The sequence below is a fragment of the Triturus cristatus genome, chromosome 8, assembly GCF_964204655.1.
Source record: "Triturus cristatus chromosome 8, aTriCri1.1, whole genome shotgun sequence".
NCBI lineage: Eukaryota > Metazoa > Chordata > Amphibia > Caudata > Salamandridae > Triturus > Triturus cristatus.
In genome coordinates, this window is record NC_140591.1 from 49,964,505 (window position 1) to 49,980,620 (window position 16,116).

Below are 16,116 nucleotides of genomic sequence, written 5' to 3' on the forward strand. Positions count from 1 at the left end.
AGAAGGGTGCAGACCATTCAGAACTCCTTGGCCAGAATTGCTGTCAAACTCCCACGCCGCACTCACACCACACCACACCGGAAAGAGCTCCATGGGCTCCCCATTCACAAACTAGCACAATTCAAACTCCTTACCCACACTTTCATAGCACTGCGTTATATGTCCCAGCATAGCTCAACAATCACATTCACTATGACAAACCTTCCAGACACTCGTCTGTACTCGTACTTGCAAAAATCACACGCATACGGACAACCAGATCTGGCGGTCGAGCCTTCACCTATATCGCCCTAAAGCATGGAACGACCTGCCGCTACACATAAGAGCCTCCTCGTCACTTCTTAAATTCCGCAATAAGCTGAAGACCTGGCTTTTGGAGTAGTTCCACTAGGACACAGGTGTGCCTAGATTCACACCTGCACAGCGTCAGGATACCCTCCGGGTGATTGTGCCCTCTACAAATATCAATAACATAAAGAAAGCAACAAATCCCTTTCCTAGGGTAACTCAGGCCCAACCATAACTACACTAGCCCTGTCGCTGCCAGTGTGATTAAAAATACACACACACACACACACACACACACACACACACACACACACGTTAGGTGTTTTAAATCTTCAAAAACTCAACTTGCCTCTGAAGTAAAGATTCGTACTGTAAAGGTTGAAAAACTTATCTGCGATGTAATGACTCCCGATGAACTGTACAAAGCACTTTTTGGGGTTGGAATATTCTTTCCACTTTGTAAAAGGCCTTTGGGGAAGCTCAAATATAATGGGGCATACCTTCCTAATTGTGATTTTTCAAAGAGATATATCAATGGTCTGTGACCGCAATTGTAATTGCAAAACGCTGAAAAACTACCAGTCCCCGAGTTGGATTGGGAACCGATTCTCATAGAGAAACAACTGCCCCATGGGACACTTTCACCTTTGGAAATAATGTTTTTTATTTGGGAAAGAAAATGCAGACATAGTGGTCTGTTGTATCTTGATGGCTTCCATCCATGAATTGGCAACCAATTGCAGCGGGACAGAAATTACAACTTGCCTAAATGATATTCATCAGGACGACCGTTTTGTGCCCTCTCCTCCAGTGGCCTACTAGCACATAGGGTGCCTCACTAATTCCATTTGCACACCAGTCAGTAAGCAAGTTACACAACCCTGGTTTGCGAGTGGTAATTATTGTTACCGTTTTGATCGATCTCTGTGAAAGAACCTGTCAAACCAAGGGGCTGACCCAGATAGATGCAGCATCCGTGGAGGTCCGCTGAGCCATGGGTCGGTCTATGGCACTGGTCCAGAATCTAACTCAGTGACCATTGGCCACCATACCTGAAGCACGATACAGGACCGCTTGACGCAGTAACAAAGGGACGAGAGGAGGACAGATCGGACTACGGCACTGGTCCAGAATCTAACTCAGTGACTATTGGCCACCATACCTGAAGCACGATACAGGACCGCTTGATGCAGTAACAAAGGGACGAGAGGAGGACAGATCGGACTACGGCACTGGTCCAGAATCTAACTCAGTGACCATTGGCCACCATACCTGAAGCACGATACAAGGCCGCTTGTAGCAGTAACAAAGGGATGAGAGGAGGACAGATCTGACTATGGCACTGGTCCAGAATCTTACACGGTGACCATTGGCCACCGTACCTGAAGCACGATACAGGACCGCTTGTAGCAGTAACAAAGGGATGAGAGGAGGACAGATCGGACTACGGCACTGGTCCAAAATCTAACTCAAGTGACCATTGGCCACCGTACCTGAAGCGCGATACAGGACCGCTTGACGCAGTAACAAAGGGACGAGAGAAGGACAGATCGGACTACGGTACTGGTCCAGAATCTAACTCAGTGACCATTGGCCACCATACCTGAAGCACGATACAGGACCGCTTGACGCAGTAACAAAGGGACGAGAGGAGGACAGATCGGACTACGGCACTGGTCCAGAATCTAACTCAGTGACCATTGGCCACCATACCTGAAGCACGATACAGGGCCGCTTGTAGCAGTAACAAAGGGATGAGAGGAGGACAGATCTGACTACGGCACTGGTCCAGAATCTTACCCGGTGACCATTGGCCACCGTACCTGAAGCACGATACAGGACCGCTTGTAGCAGTAACAAAGGGATGAGAGGAGGACAGATCCGACTACGGCACTGGTCCAGAATCTAACTCAGTGACCATTGGCCACCGTAACTGGAGCACGATACAGGACCGCTTGACGCAGTAACAAAGGGACGAGAGGAGGACAGATCGGACTACGGCACTAGTCCAGAATCTTACTCGGTGACCATTGGCCACCATATCTGAAGCACGATACAGGGCCGCTTGTAGCAGTAACAAAGGGATGAGAGGAGGACAGATCTGACTACGGCACTGGTCCAGAATCTTACCCGGTGACCATTGGCCACCGTAACTGAAGCACGATACAGGACCGCTTGACGCAGTAACAAAGGGACGAGAGGAGGACAGATCGGACTACGGCACTGGTCCAGAATCTAACTCAGTGACCATTGGCCACCATACCTGAAGCACGATACAGGACCGCTTGACGCAGTGACAAAGGGACGAGAGGAGGACAGATCGGACTACGGCACTGGTCCAGAATCTAACTCAGTGACCATTGGCCACCATACCTGAAGCACGATACAGGACCGCTTGACGCAGTGACAAAGGGACGAGAGGAGGACAGATCGGACTACGGCACTGGTCCAGAATCTAACTCAGTGACCATTGGCCACCATGCCTGAAGCACGATACAGGACCGCTTGTAGCAGTAACAAAGGGATGAGAGGAGGACAGATCGGACTATGGCACTGGTCCAGAATCTAACTCAGTGACCATTGGCCACCGTAACTGAAGCACGATACAGGACCGCTTGACGCAGTAACAAAGGGACGAGAGGAGGACAGATCGGACTACGGCACTGGTCCTGAATCTAACTCAGTGACCATTGGCCACCATACCTGAAGCACGATACAGGACCGCTTGACGCAGTGACAAAGGGACGAGAGGAGGACAGATCGGACTACGGCACTGGTCCAGAATCTAACTCAGTGACCATTGGCCACCATACCTGCAGCACGATACAGGGCCGCTTGTAGCAGTAACAAAGGGACGAGAGGAGGATAGTTCGGACTACGGCACTGGTCCAGAATCTACCTCGGTGACCATTGGCCACCGTAACTGAAGCACGATACAGGACCGCTTGTAGCAGTAACAAAGGGATGAGAGGAGGACAGATCCGACTACGGCACTGGTCCAGAATCTAACTCAGTGACCATTGGCCACCGTAACTGAAGCACGATACAGGACCGCTTGACGCAATAACAAAGGGACGAGAGGAGGACAGATCGGACTACGGCACTAGTCCAGAATCTAACTCAGTGACCATTGGCCACCATACCTGAAGCACGATACAGGGCCGCTTGACGCAGTAACAAAGGGACGAGAGGAGGACAGATCGGACTACGGCACTGGTCCAGAATCTAACTCAGTGACCATTGGCCACCATGCCTGAAGCACGATACAGGACCGCTTGTAGCAGTAACAAAGGGATGAGAGGAGGACAGATCTCACTACGGCACTGGTCCAGAATCTAACTCAGTGACCATTGGCCACCGTACCTGAAGCACGATACAGGACTGCTTGTAGCCGTAACAAAGGGATGAGAGGAGGACAGATCGGACTACGGCACTGGTCCAGAATCTAACTCAGTGACCATTGGCCACCATACCTGAAGCACGATACAGGACCGCTTGAAGCAGTAACAAAGGGACGAGAGGAGGACAGATCAGACTACGGCAATGGTCCAGAATCTAACTCAGTGACCATTGGCCACCATACCTGAAGCACGATACAGGGCCGCTTGTAGCCGTAACAAAGGGATGAGAGGAGGACAGATCGGACTATGGCACTGGTCCAGAATCTAACTCAGTGACCATTGGCCACCGTAACTGAAGCACGATACAGGACCGCTTGACACAGTAACAAAGGGACGAGAGGAGGACAGATCGGACTACGGCACTAGTCCAGAATCTAACTCAGTGACCATTGGCCACCATACCTGAAGCACGATACAGGGCCGCTTGACGCAGTAACAAAGGGACGAGAGGAGGACAGATCGGACTACGGCACTGGTCCAGAATCTAACTCAGTGACCATTGGCCACCATGCCTGAAGCACGATACAGGACCGCTTGTAGCAGTAACAAAGGGATGAGAGGAGGACAGATCTCACTACGGCACTGGTCCAGAATCTAACTCAGTGACCATTGGCCACCGTACCTGAAGCACGATACAGGACTGCTTGTAGCCGTAACAAAGGGATGAGAGGAGGACAGATCGGACTACGGCACTGGTCCAGAATCTAACTCAGTGACCATTGGCCACCATACCTGAAGCACGATACAGGACCGCTTGAAGCAGTAACAAAGGGACGAGAGGAGGACAGATCGGACTACGGCAATGGTCCAGAATCTAACTCAGTGACCATTGGCCACCATACCTGAAGCACGATACAGGGCCGCTTGTAGCCGTAACAAAGGGATGAGAGGAGGACAGATCGGACTATGGCACTGGTCCAGAATCTAACTCAGTGACCATTGGCCACCGTAACTGAAGCACGATACAGGACCGCTTGACACAGTAGCAAAGGGACGAGAGGAGGACAGATCGGACTACGGCACTGGTCCAGAATCTAACTCAGTGACCATTGGCCACCATACCTGAAGCACGATACAGGACCGCTTGACGCAGTAACAAAGGGACGCGAGGAGGACAGATCGGACTACGGCACTGGTCCAGAATCTAACTCAGTGACCATTGGCCACCGTACCTGCAGCACGATACAGGGCCGCTTGTAGCAGTAACAAAGGGATGAGAGGAGGACAGATCGGATAATGGCACTGGTCCAGAATCTAACTCAGTGACCATTGGCCACCGTAACTGAAGCACGATACAGGACCCCTTGACGCAGTAACAAAGGGACGAGAGGAGGACAGATCGGACTACGTCACTGGTCCAGAATCTAACTCAGTGACCATTGGCCACCATACCTGAAGCACGATACAGGGCCGCTTGTAGCAGTAACAAAGGGATGAGAGGAGGACAGATCTGACTACGGCACTGGTCCAGAATCTTACCCGGTGACCATTGGCCACCGTACCTGAAGCACGATACAGGACTGCTTGTAGCAGTAACAAAGGGATGAGAGGAGGACAGATCTGACTACGGCACTGGTCCAGAATCTTACCCGGTGACCATTGGCCACCGTACCTGAAGCATGATACATGACCGCATGTAGCAGTAACAAAGGGATGAGAGGAGGACAGATCCGACTACGGCACTGGTCCAGAATCTAACTCAATGACCATTGGCCACCGTAACTGAAGCACGATACAGGACCGCTTGACGCAGTAACAAAGGGACGAGAGGAGGACAGATCGGACTACGGCACTAGTCCAGAATCTAACTCAGAGACCATTGGCCACCATACCTGAAGCATGATACAGGACCGCTTGTAGCAGTAACAAAGGGATAAGAGGAGGACAGATCCGACTACGGCACTGGTCCAGAATCTAACTCAGTGACCATTGGCCACCGTAACTGGAGCACGATACAGGACCGCTTGACGCAGTAACAAAGGGACGAGAGGAGGACAGATCGGACTACGGCACTAGTCCAGAATCTTACTCAGTGACCATTGGCCACCATATCTGAAGCACGATACAGGGCCGCTTGTAGCAGTAACAAAGGGATGAGAGGAAGACAGATCTGACTACGGCACTGGTCCAGAATCTTACCCGGTGACCATTGGCCACCGTACCTGTAGCACGATACAGGACCGCTTGTAGCAGTAACAAAGGGATGAGAAGAGCACAGATCGGACTACGGCACTGTTCCAGAATCTAACTCAGTGACCATTGGCCACCGTAACTGAAGCACGATACAGGACCGCTTGACGCAGTAACAAAGGGACAAGCGTAGGACAGATCGGACTACGGCACTGGTCCAGAATCTAACTCAGTGACCATTGGCCACCATGCCTGAAGCACGATACAGGACCGCTTGACGCAGTAACAAAGGGATGAGAGGAGGACAGATCGGACTATGGCACTGGTCCAGAATCTAACTCAGTGACCATTGGCCACCGTAACTGAAGCACGATACAGGACCGCTTGACGCAGTAACAAAGGGACGAGAGGAGGACAGTTCGGACTACGGCACTGGTCCAGAATCTACCTCAGTGACCATTGGCCACCGTAACTGAAGCACGATACAGGACCGCTTGTAGCAGTAACAAAGGGATGAGAGGAGGACAGATCCGACTACGGCACTGGTCCAGAATCTAACTCAGTGACCATTGGCCACCGTAACTGAAGCACGATACAGGACCGCTTGACGCAATAACAAAGGGACGAGAGGAGGACAGATCGGACTACGGCACTAGTCCAGAATCTAACTCAGTGACCATTGGCCACCATACCTGAAGCACGATACAGGGCCGCTTGACGCAGTAACAAAGGGACGAGAGGAGGACAGATCAGACTACGGCACTGGTCCAGAATCTAACTCAGTGACCATTGGCCACCATGCCTGAAGCACGATACAGGACCGCTTGTAGCAGTAACAAAGGGATGAGAGGAGGACAGATCTCACTACGGCACTGGTCCAGAATCTAACTCAGTGACCATTGGCCACCGTACCTGAAGCACGATACAGGACTGCTTGTAGCCGTAACAAAGGGATGAGAGGAGGACAGATCGGACTACGGCACTGGTCCAGAATCTAACTCAGTGACCATTGGCCACCATACCTGAAGCACGATACAGGACCGCTTGAAGCAGTAACAAAGGGACGAGAGGAGGACAGATCGGACTACGGCACTGGTCCAGAATCTAACTCAGTGACCATTGGCCACCATACCTGAAGCACGATACAGGGCCGCTTGTAGCCGTAACAAAGGGATGAGAGGAGGACAGATCGGACTATGGCACTGGTCCAGAATCTAACTCAGTGACCATTGGCCACCGTAACTGAAGCACGATACAGGACCGCTTGACGCAGTAACAAAGGGACGAGAGGAGGACAGATCGGACTACGGCACTGGTCCAGAATCTAACTCAGTGACCATTGGCCACCATACCTGAAGCACGATACAGGACCGCTTGACGCAGTAACAAAGGGACGCGAGGAGGACAGATCGGACTACGGCACTGGTCCAGAATCTAACTCAGTGACCATTGGCCACCGTACCTGCAGCAGGATACAGGGCCGCTTGTAGCAGTAACAAAGGGATGAGAGGAGGACAGATCTGACTACGGCACTGGTCCAGAATCTTACCCGGTGACCATTGGCCACCGTACCCGAAGCACGATACAGGACTGCTTGTAGCCGTAACAAAGGGATGAGAGGAGGACAGATCGGACTATGGCACTGGTCCAGAATCTAACTCAGTGACCATTGGCCACCGTAACTGAAGCACGATACAGGACCCCTTGACGCAGTAACAAAGGGACGAGAGGAGGATAGATCGGACTACGTCACTGGTCCAGAATCTAACTCAGTGATCATTGGCCACCATACCTGAAGCACGATACAGGACCGCTTGACGCAGTAACAAAGGGACAAGAGGCGGACAGATCGGACTACGGCACTGGTCCAGAATCTAACTCAGTGACCATTGGCCACCATACCTGAAGCACGATACAGGGCCGCTTGTAGCAGTAACAAAGGGATGAGAGGAGGACAGATCTGACTACGGCACTGGTCCAGAATCTTACCCGGTGACCATTGGCCACCGTACCTGAAGCACGATACAGGACCGCTTGTAGCAGTAACAAAGGGATGAGAGGACAGATTTGACTACGGCACTGGTCCAGAATCTTACCCGGTGACCATTGGCCACCGTACCTGAAGCACGATACAGGACCGCTTGTAGCAGTAACAAAGGGATGAGAGGAGGACAGATCCGACTACGGCACTGGTCCAGAATCTAACTCAGTGACCATTGGCCACCGTAACTGAAGCACGATACAGGACCGCTTGACGCAGTAACAAAGGGACGAGAGGAGGACAGATCGGACTACGGCACTAGTCCAGAATCTAACTCAGTGACCATTGGCCACCATACCTGAAGCATGATACAGGGCCGCTTGTAGCAGTAACAAAGGGATGAGAGGAGGACAGATCGGACTACGGCACTGGTCCAGAATCTAACTCAGTGACCATAGGCCACCATACCTGAAGCACGATACAGGACCGCTTGTAGCAGAAACAAAGGGATGAGAGGAGGACAGATCGGACTATGGCACTGGTCCAGAATCTAACTCAGTGACCATTGGCCACCGTACCTGAAGCACGATACAGGACCGCTTGTAGCAGTAACAAAGGGATGAGAGGAGGACAGATCGGACTACGGCACTGGTCCAGAATCTAACTCAGTGACCATAGGCCACCATACCTGAAGCACGATACAGGACCGCTTGTAGCAGAAACAAAGGGATGAGAGGAGGACAGATCGGACTATGGCACTGGTCCAGAATCTAACTCAGTGACCATTGGCCACCGTACCTGAAGCATGATACAGGGCCGCTTGTAGCAGTAACAAAGGGATGAGAGGAGGACAGATCGGACTACGGCACTGGTCCAGAATCTAACTCAGTGACCATTGGCCACCGTACCTGAAGCACGATACAGGACCGCTTGTAGCAGTAAGAAAGGGATGAGAGGAGGACAGATCTGACTATGGCACTGGTCCAGAATCTAACTCAGTGACCATTGGCCACCGTACCTGAAGCACGATACAGGACCGCTTGTAGCAGTAACAAAGGGATGAGAGGAGGACAGATCTGACTACGGCACTGGTCCAGAATCTAACTCAGTGACCATTGGCCACCGTACCTGAAGCACGATACAGGGCCGCTTGTAGCAGTAACAAAGGGACGAGAGGAGGAATCAGAGTAATGAAGAGTACCATAATGCCACTGTCAGGTACACGCCTTGCCAGCTCTTCATACTTACCCTGTAGGTACACATTTCCATTCCAGTTTAGAGACAGAATGACTCAGTACGTGTGTGTTACAAGTAGTATTGTACCTAGTCACTGTGAGATGTTGAGCATACCCTAGCACAATCTGGTTATCTCTTCATTATATACATATCATTCCTGTCTCTGATGATGCTACAGACTTTTATATTCAGCAATGATTGCCCCTCCCCCACATTCTTTTCTTTTCTTTCGACCGTGTCAGACTGTACCATGGCTACACACAAACATTTTCTCGGGCCCAAAAAGTACAGTAAGGGGTGCACATGAGGGCGACGCCTGTGCTGGCGAAAGCCCAATGAGACAGGGTGAGGTAGGGGGGTTGTGGGGACAGAAAAGAAACACGCACCTTTTCCAAAGATTATAAAAAGTTTTCTTTGAAGTCTTATTACATTTTGCAGCAGCATCTCGTACTATGTGTATTCTATACATTTTATAGTCTATGTTCGACTCTATGTAATACATTTTTAACCAAATTACTTATATATTCACAGTGCTTACTATCATAGAATGAGACCCAATAGCAGTAAAAATACACCATTGCTTTTCCGTAGTGCACCAATCAGGATTCAATTCAATGAACCCTCCATTTACACTCTGTCGTGATCAAACTGCCCTTTCCTACCAAACAAGGTATTTTCAGATATTAGTTTAAACTGCATTAATATTTCATTTAAGGTGTGTGCATTACAATTTATATATGGTTAGCAGTAGATTAAAGAACAAGAAGATGTTTACAGAACAGTCTGCTCTCTTTAGCTACCTGCTGGCCCGCACTTACTAACCCTGCCCTGTTCGTAGTTTCCATACTTTTCCTCTGCACATAAACCCTGCTCAGCTAAGCTAGCACCTATAAGCAGGGTCGCCTTGCTGATAGTACAAGCTTAACTAGAGGTAGAAACAAAGCCCATAGTCTGAACACCACAAATAATGCACCCTTGTTACATCGTTTCTTTCATTTCTGATTATGAGATTTGTTTCTATAGTCTCATAGCTGCCAAGGTTTCAAATTGATATGTGACATTTTTATAATTTCAGCGTAATTATGAGTGACATTTCAACATTAGTGACAGTTTCTCGTAAGCAAAATCAAGTCACAATCCACGGAGAACAATTCCGGTTGAAGTTTAACTTCTATCCATATAGCAAATCGGGTAGCCAGTAAGTGGTATGTACATAGCTGCCACGTTTTCTGACTGCTAATGTGAGGAATTTCCATGGTTTTAGTGTACTTATGAATGACATTTTACTGCCCAATGTGTGACAAAATGAGTGACAATTACTCACCAGTAGAAATAAGCAATGAAGTCCATATTAAGAGCTAACTATCACAATTTACCATCTTTTGACAAAGAGTAGCACTAACCTGAGAATATTGTCAATTTTAACACTATTAACAGCCAATCAGAAGTAGCCTGACCCACTCAGAGCATCCTAACTCCATTGACAGCATCAGAAAAAGCCAGGGCCTTCCAGTGTGAGGGAACCCTGCAGATCCACCCCTGCTCATAATGTTATCAACATGTGGTGTTCTCTACTGCATCCCCTAAACGTATCTATCCTTCTGTACAATGTCCTGTATCTTTCCAAGATATAATTATTACTGTTTCTCCCCTACTTCTTTGTTAATACCATTATGTGCCCCCCCCCCCTTAGACTTCCTTCTATAAGCAGTACAGAACCCCTCTCCCCAGCAGTGGTTCTCTTCCTTTCTCTACTCTCCTATCTCTAGTGCAGGCTTTTTCAAGACATAGAAGGCCAGTGCCTCTGATGTTAAACTCAAGAGTCCAGTTTTCATGCTGCTGACATGCAGCGTTTACCTCTGTTACAAGAACAGGCCACTTGTGCTGCTGTCATCAATCACCCCTGTAAAAACTAGGGGTGGGCGGAATGTTTCGTTGTTTAGTTCCGCTCACGGAACTTGTGGAATTTTGGCCATTCAACGTTATTCTGGCTAACTTTCGCCAATCGCTGCGCAGGAGAATTTTTCTCCCACGCGGCTCCACAAACATGCGACCTTATGAGAAAGGTTTAGCGTCCCCTAGCCCAATTTTCTAATGCCAGAGTTCATGAGTGTAAAAGAAACAACTGATGGACGGAATGATGGACAATGCAAACATTCACCCCCCAGTCACAAGGATCTGGGTTAAATCCATCATTCTTTTGTTCACCACACCACCCTATTTTGGACCCAGCCATATGCACATCACTCTTGACCCTGTGCCTCATGGGAGCAGTCCAGACCGATCTGCCAAGCCAGATCCTCCCTGGACCGGAAACAAGCATCCCGTCCATCAATTGTTTCTTTTGCAAGAGTTCATAAGTGGTCAATGGGAGAGGGCTTTCATTCAAGTGAATTTGCTGCTGCTCAAGCAGATGTTATTCTATTAGAGCGGCAACAAAAGTAACTGGTACCGTTCGCGAAGATTTAATTTCAGCGCTAAACTGTAGCGCAATCTGAATACTTTCCGCCCTTTGGCCAAATTGTAATGAAACTCCGCGAGTTGCACCTACCCCATAAAGTGTCTAAAACACTGAATGTATACCTCTTGTGTAAGATCAGACTATTCATAGGCTAACACAAACAATATCAGATTACCTTCTTGATGTTAAATACTCATTGCACAGCACTCTGACATGGGTCAGGTCAGGTGGATTTTTGCAATATATAAGATAATAAAGCGACCTGGGCTGAAGTTCACACGCTCGAAACTGGCTAGGCTGAATCATCCTCCACCTCCAGATAAATAGAGTGCAATTAAAATTTGGGAAATTTTTAACAATAAATCCATTTGCATTCCGCTATTTTTGATAATTACTAGTGTTTTGTATTTGATTGCAGCTTATAAATGTTCCCAGTTCTAGCGTCCCCTCTGCTCCAATAAACATTACATCAAGAACATCTGTGCGGTGCACTACTCACTTTTTCCAGCTGACGGGTGCAAGACTTTTCCTTGTAAGTTAAAAACGTACTGCGGCTGAAGTTAAACACCTCGACCCTCAGTGCAAGCACCGCAACAAAAATACACTACCAAGGCGAGGACAGCAACCTTAACCCTCGGTTTGTGCAGGAGGGGAGGGGTGCACTTAATGCGCAGACGTGGAAGAGTGTCTTTCTACTACGCAGACGTAGAACAGTCTCTTACTAAGGACTACCTCGTGTTGCTGTTACTGCGCATGCGCAAAACAGTGTCTACCACTAATAAGCATGCGCAGATGTACTCTGGTAGTGCACGCCCCGAACGACCCGCATCTTCTGTGGCATGCGCAGTAGGGAGACACAAGGTTGGGTGAGGTGAGCTGTATCTACACCTGCTGTTTCTCTTTACAGTACCTGCAGTGTCACAGGCGGCCGTCGAGACGTGTTCAGTGGCAGATCAGTGATTTTTATCCATCAATTCCAGGGTCTAACTCATGGACGTATACACACCCTTGCAGCACCGCTGTTACAAGTTCTGCTGCCGCCAAACACGAACACATTAAACAATATGTTGAATATATGACAACATTTTAAAACTAGGAGATTTAAAATAAAAAAAAAATCCTGTGGAATGTATTTTACCCATTGATTTATACTGAAGCAGAGGCACTTTTAGGTGGGAGACAGCTATAATAAAGACATGTTTGGGTTCATAAATTGGGAGTCCCCCACCTGGACTGGGTCTTTTGGAGTGTTGATCCAGTGGATTACCAGCTCAGGTTACTCACACACCATATACTCACCTGGGCCCATAAACATTCATACAAATAAGCTAGTAGTACCGCCAGAGTCAATTTTGTTTAACTGCAAGGTTTTGTTATCTTTACTCAAATCTTACCAATCCAATCTCCTTGACAATACATTTCCTCTGGTCAATAAATCTAGTTGCTAGTAGCATAGATAGAAATAACATTTAAGGTTTCTCCAATAATAACAGACTCCATGAGTTTTAAAAGTTTTATCTAATCAATAATTTTGTGAGTCAAAGATCAAATACAATGTGAACATCGAGTCTCATTCAAGAAAGAAATCAGGTTTAGTTTAATAATAAGTCTCAGTAAAATATTGTGATGACAGTACCCATAGAGGGAGACAAAGAGAGCAGATACAAGGACAGATTTTGCAGAATTATATTTACCTAGAGTGATAGATTAACCCAACTCCTTGAAGATGGGCCCGGTGAAGTCCACCAGGACAGGTGGAAGACAGAGGATCAGGTCAAATTCAGAACTGGGAAGGCGACCTCTTCTAAGTGCAATGCCAGCGTCACACCCCTCTCTGGCACTACTCTCCTCGATCTTACTTCCACAATTCCCCTTCTAGATGATTGGATTATCGATCAGTATTTCGGTCTCTGACATCTGCAGGGTCTGAGACAGCATCTCGGACAGCGTCTGTGTCAGCTTACGTGTCGGGTCTGTGATGAGTCGGAATGTGGGGTTTGACAGACGGGTCTCTAGCTCTGGTCTGACAGGTCTGACAATGATCTCTAGCTAACTTACCTCAATTATACTATTCTGTGTTCGTGTACCACCCCCAAAAGTTTCAATATTGTGTTTTCCCCTACTTCTGATTGGACAGGGCAAGGAGGTGAGTTCATCATACCACATTAATTGTATTATTTTTACTTAGGTCCTTTTGTTCTATGTTTCCGCCCCTTAATTTACTTTCCCAAAGCTTTATTCCCACCCGCATTCCACGTTATAGCAATACATTTGTTTTAATATTTCTTCCTTTTTAACATGGTCAATAGGTTGAGTTCTCATGAGATTCCCCCCAGCTTGTCCTTAGCTGGGTTTCAACGGTGTCATCATGGTTCCGGCCAGGGTTTAGTGTGTGTGCGCACAGATCAGGTGGGGTAGGGATTGCAGTCACCCTCTGAGGCCCAAATACGAACTAGTAATAAAGCCAAAGTACAACATGTTAGAATACGAAAATAAATGAATTCACTGTATACCACTTATCACTACCCTAATCCCATTTACTTATTTATATCTTTCGCATTAGCAATTAGTAGAACTTGCAAGGTTTAGTTTAAACAAAGCATGCACATTAACATGTGAGTTTCAAGCGGCCATTTTAAATGCTATTGCGCAGCTGCAAAAGTTTCCCTCCCCAAGCATAGAAAATGTCATACTATGTAGGTGCATTAGACACATGCACAGTGAAATTCCTGCGTTTTGTCGGCCATTTTTAGACACTCGGGTTAGTAATACACATAGGCAAGCGTCGCCTATATACTGTATAACGTCTGTAATGCAATCATTAGTATTTACAAGACAAATTGATGACGGTATTATATGTTATTTGAGAGGATTGCATATGAGCAAGTTTCTTCTTTACAAAACCTTGCTCCATCAGTGTGTATGTGTTAATAATGAGCATTTCATACCCAACCCCTCCATAGTACTGTAGTGATGCTGCCTCTGAGTATTAGTTGCCACTAGAAGTGGGCGAGCTAACAAATTAAAGGGAAAACTGAGCCAAGGGTCGACTCTGACTCTAAGAGTCAGTGCACGAGCCGAGCCTTGAAATTATTCAGCATGTCAATCATAATACAAAGATCCTGTTATGAGATAAGGTGTCGTAAAAATGTTTTTTTTAAATAATTTTTTTTTTTAATGTGCGTAAGCATTTCACCTTAGTACATCAAATTAAATCTCTGCATTGCGAAGTATTTATTAAAAATCAGGGGTTTCTCCTCTATTGGAGCGGAGGAGCGTCGCCCACTTAAAAACCCCTCAAAGCCCCAGAGATGAAAAATAAAATGGTTGTCTTTACCCTTTTATTTTTCTGAGCCTGTCCTGAGCTGAGCGTCAGGTCGTGGGCGGGGCCCCTGCTGCTGACTGACAGCAGCAGGGAGGAGGATGGGCTGTCTAATGCACTGTTTAAATTCCGCATGTCTTTTTGTCTGGCCGCCTTGCAAGGTCCAGCCAGGCATGTGCACTTTAAACCGCTCAACTCAGATGCCTTAAGACACCTGGGTTGAGAGTGAGTGCAAGCCTCCAGTGCGCTGTGGATTGCCGAGTGAGGTCGCTCCCTCCAATCAGGGCGCTGCTCACATGCTGCAAGTGGGCAGCGGCAGGATTGGGCAAGAGAGCTCTAGCATCCGGTTCCAGTTCCTGTAAAGAAGAGGTCCGGAGTGAGGGCGCTGTATTAGGTAGGCTTTATTTTATTTTTATTCTAATCATTTTTGCGCGCCCTCGCACTTTTGCCCGTGGATGCCAGCTGCCACTGTTAAAAGTGACAGATTTTAAACGTGTACTGAGAAACTGTCCAGTCCCTTCCCTGATGACAATGCTCTTAGTGAACTAAGAGGCAAGCCAGTTGTCTTGTGTACTCTATGGGTGGCCTAACTTCTTACTTTAGATGGTGCAACATTATAGGCAGTATCACTGGAATTATGGTGCAAGGGAGGACCACATGATGTGTGGTAAATATTCTTTTTACCTAAACTGAATTTCATACGGAATCTTTAAAATAAAGTAAAATAGCTCAGAATAACAAGAGGCAGAATCCGTGGTATAAGAGGGTTTCTAAATGGGCTTTATTCCATCCAAAATGGCCGACTCGAGTGGCGGCCTTCAGGTTCCGTCACCACGAGGGTTCAGGAAGTGAAGTACAATACTTTATTGACAAGCAGTAACTTTTATAATACATACATTACAATGAAGTGAATACAGTAGGCGTAACAATTGATAAGGACATTGACGTTTAGTGTGCGTAGCCGAAAATGGGTGTAATAATGAGTAAAAAGGAACATGATTGGCTATGATGTAATACATAGGTGGATCTATAAGATAATACTTAACATAGATGCGCGCGCAGCAGCATGACGTGTGATTGACGTGCAACTAGGGGGTGAAGGGGACTTGACATTTAACTCTACATGTGGAGACGAGAAGTCTGGGGGGTCAAGTCAACCTAATCCCAAATCATATCTAACATCCTATGTTTAGAGAACTATGTTATCCACAAGAAGAGACTCTCGGACAGAATCTATTCTATACTGACTGTGTGCGTGTACAAGCGTCTAAGTGTCTATATGAGATGCGAGGGGCAG

At 47.5% G+C, this 16,116-nt stretch overlaps 1 protein-coding gene across 2 annotated transcripts in view; it reads right to left on the minus strand.

Annotated features, from left to right (window-relative positions):
* LOC146800037 (uncharacterized) overlaps nt 1–12,156 on the minus strand; it is a 55,761-nt gene extending 43,605 nt beyond the window's left edge. The window contains exon 1 of one of the 2 annotated variants that reach the window (XM_085620942.1): nt 11,997–12,156. The gene's annotated coding sequence lies outside the window, so the exon portion shown is untranslated. The remainder of the gene's footprint in view (nt 1–11,996) is intronic. The other variant, XM_085620941.1, reaches the window with a different exon arrangement.
* Nucleotides 12,157–16,116: the final 3,960 nt, after the last annotated feature.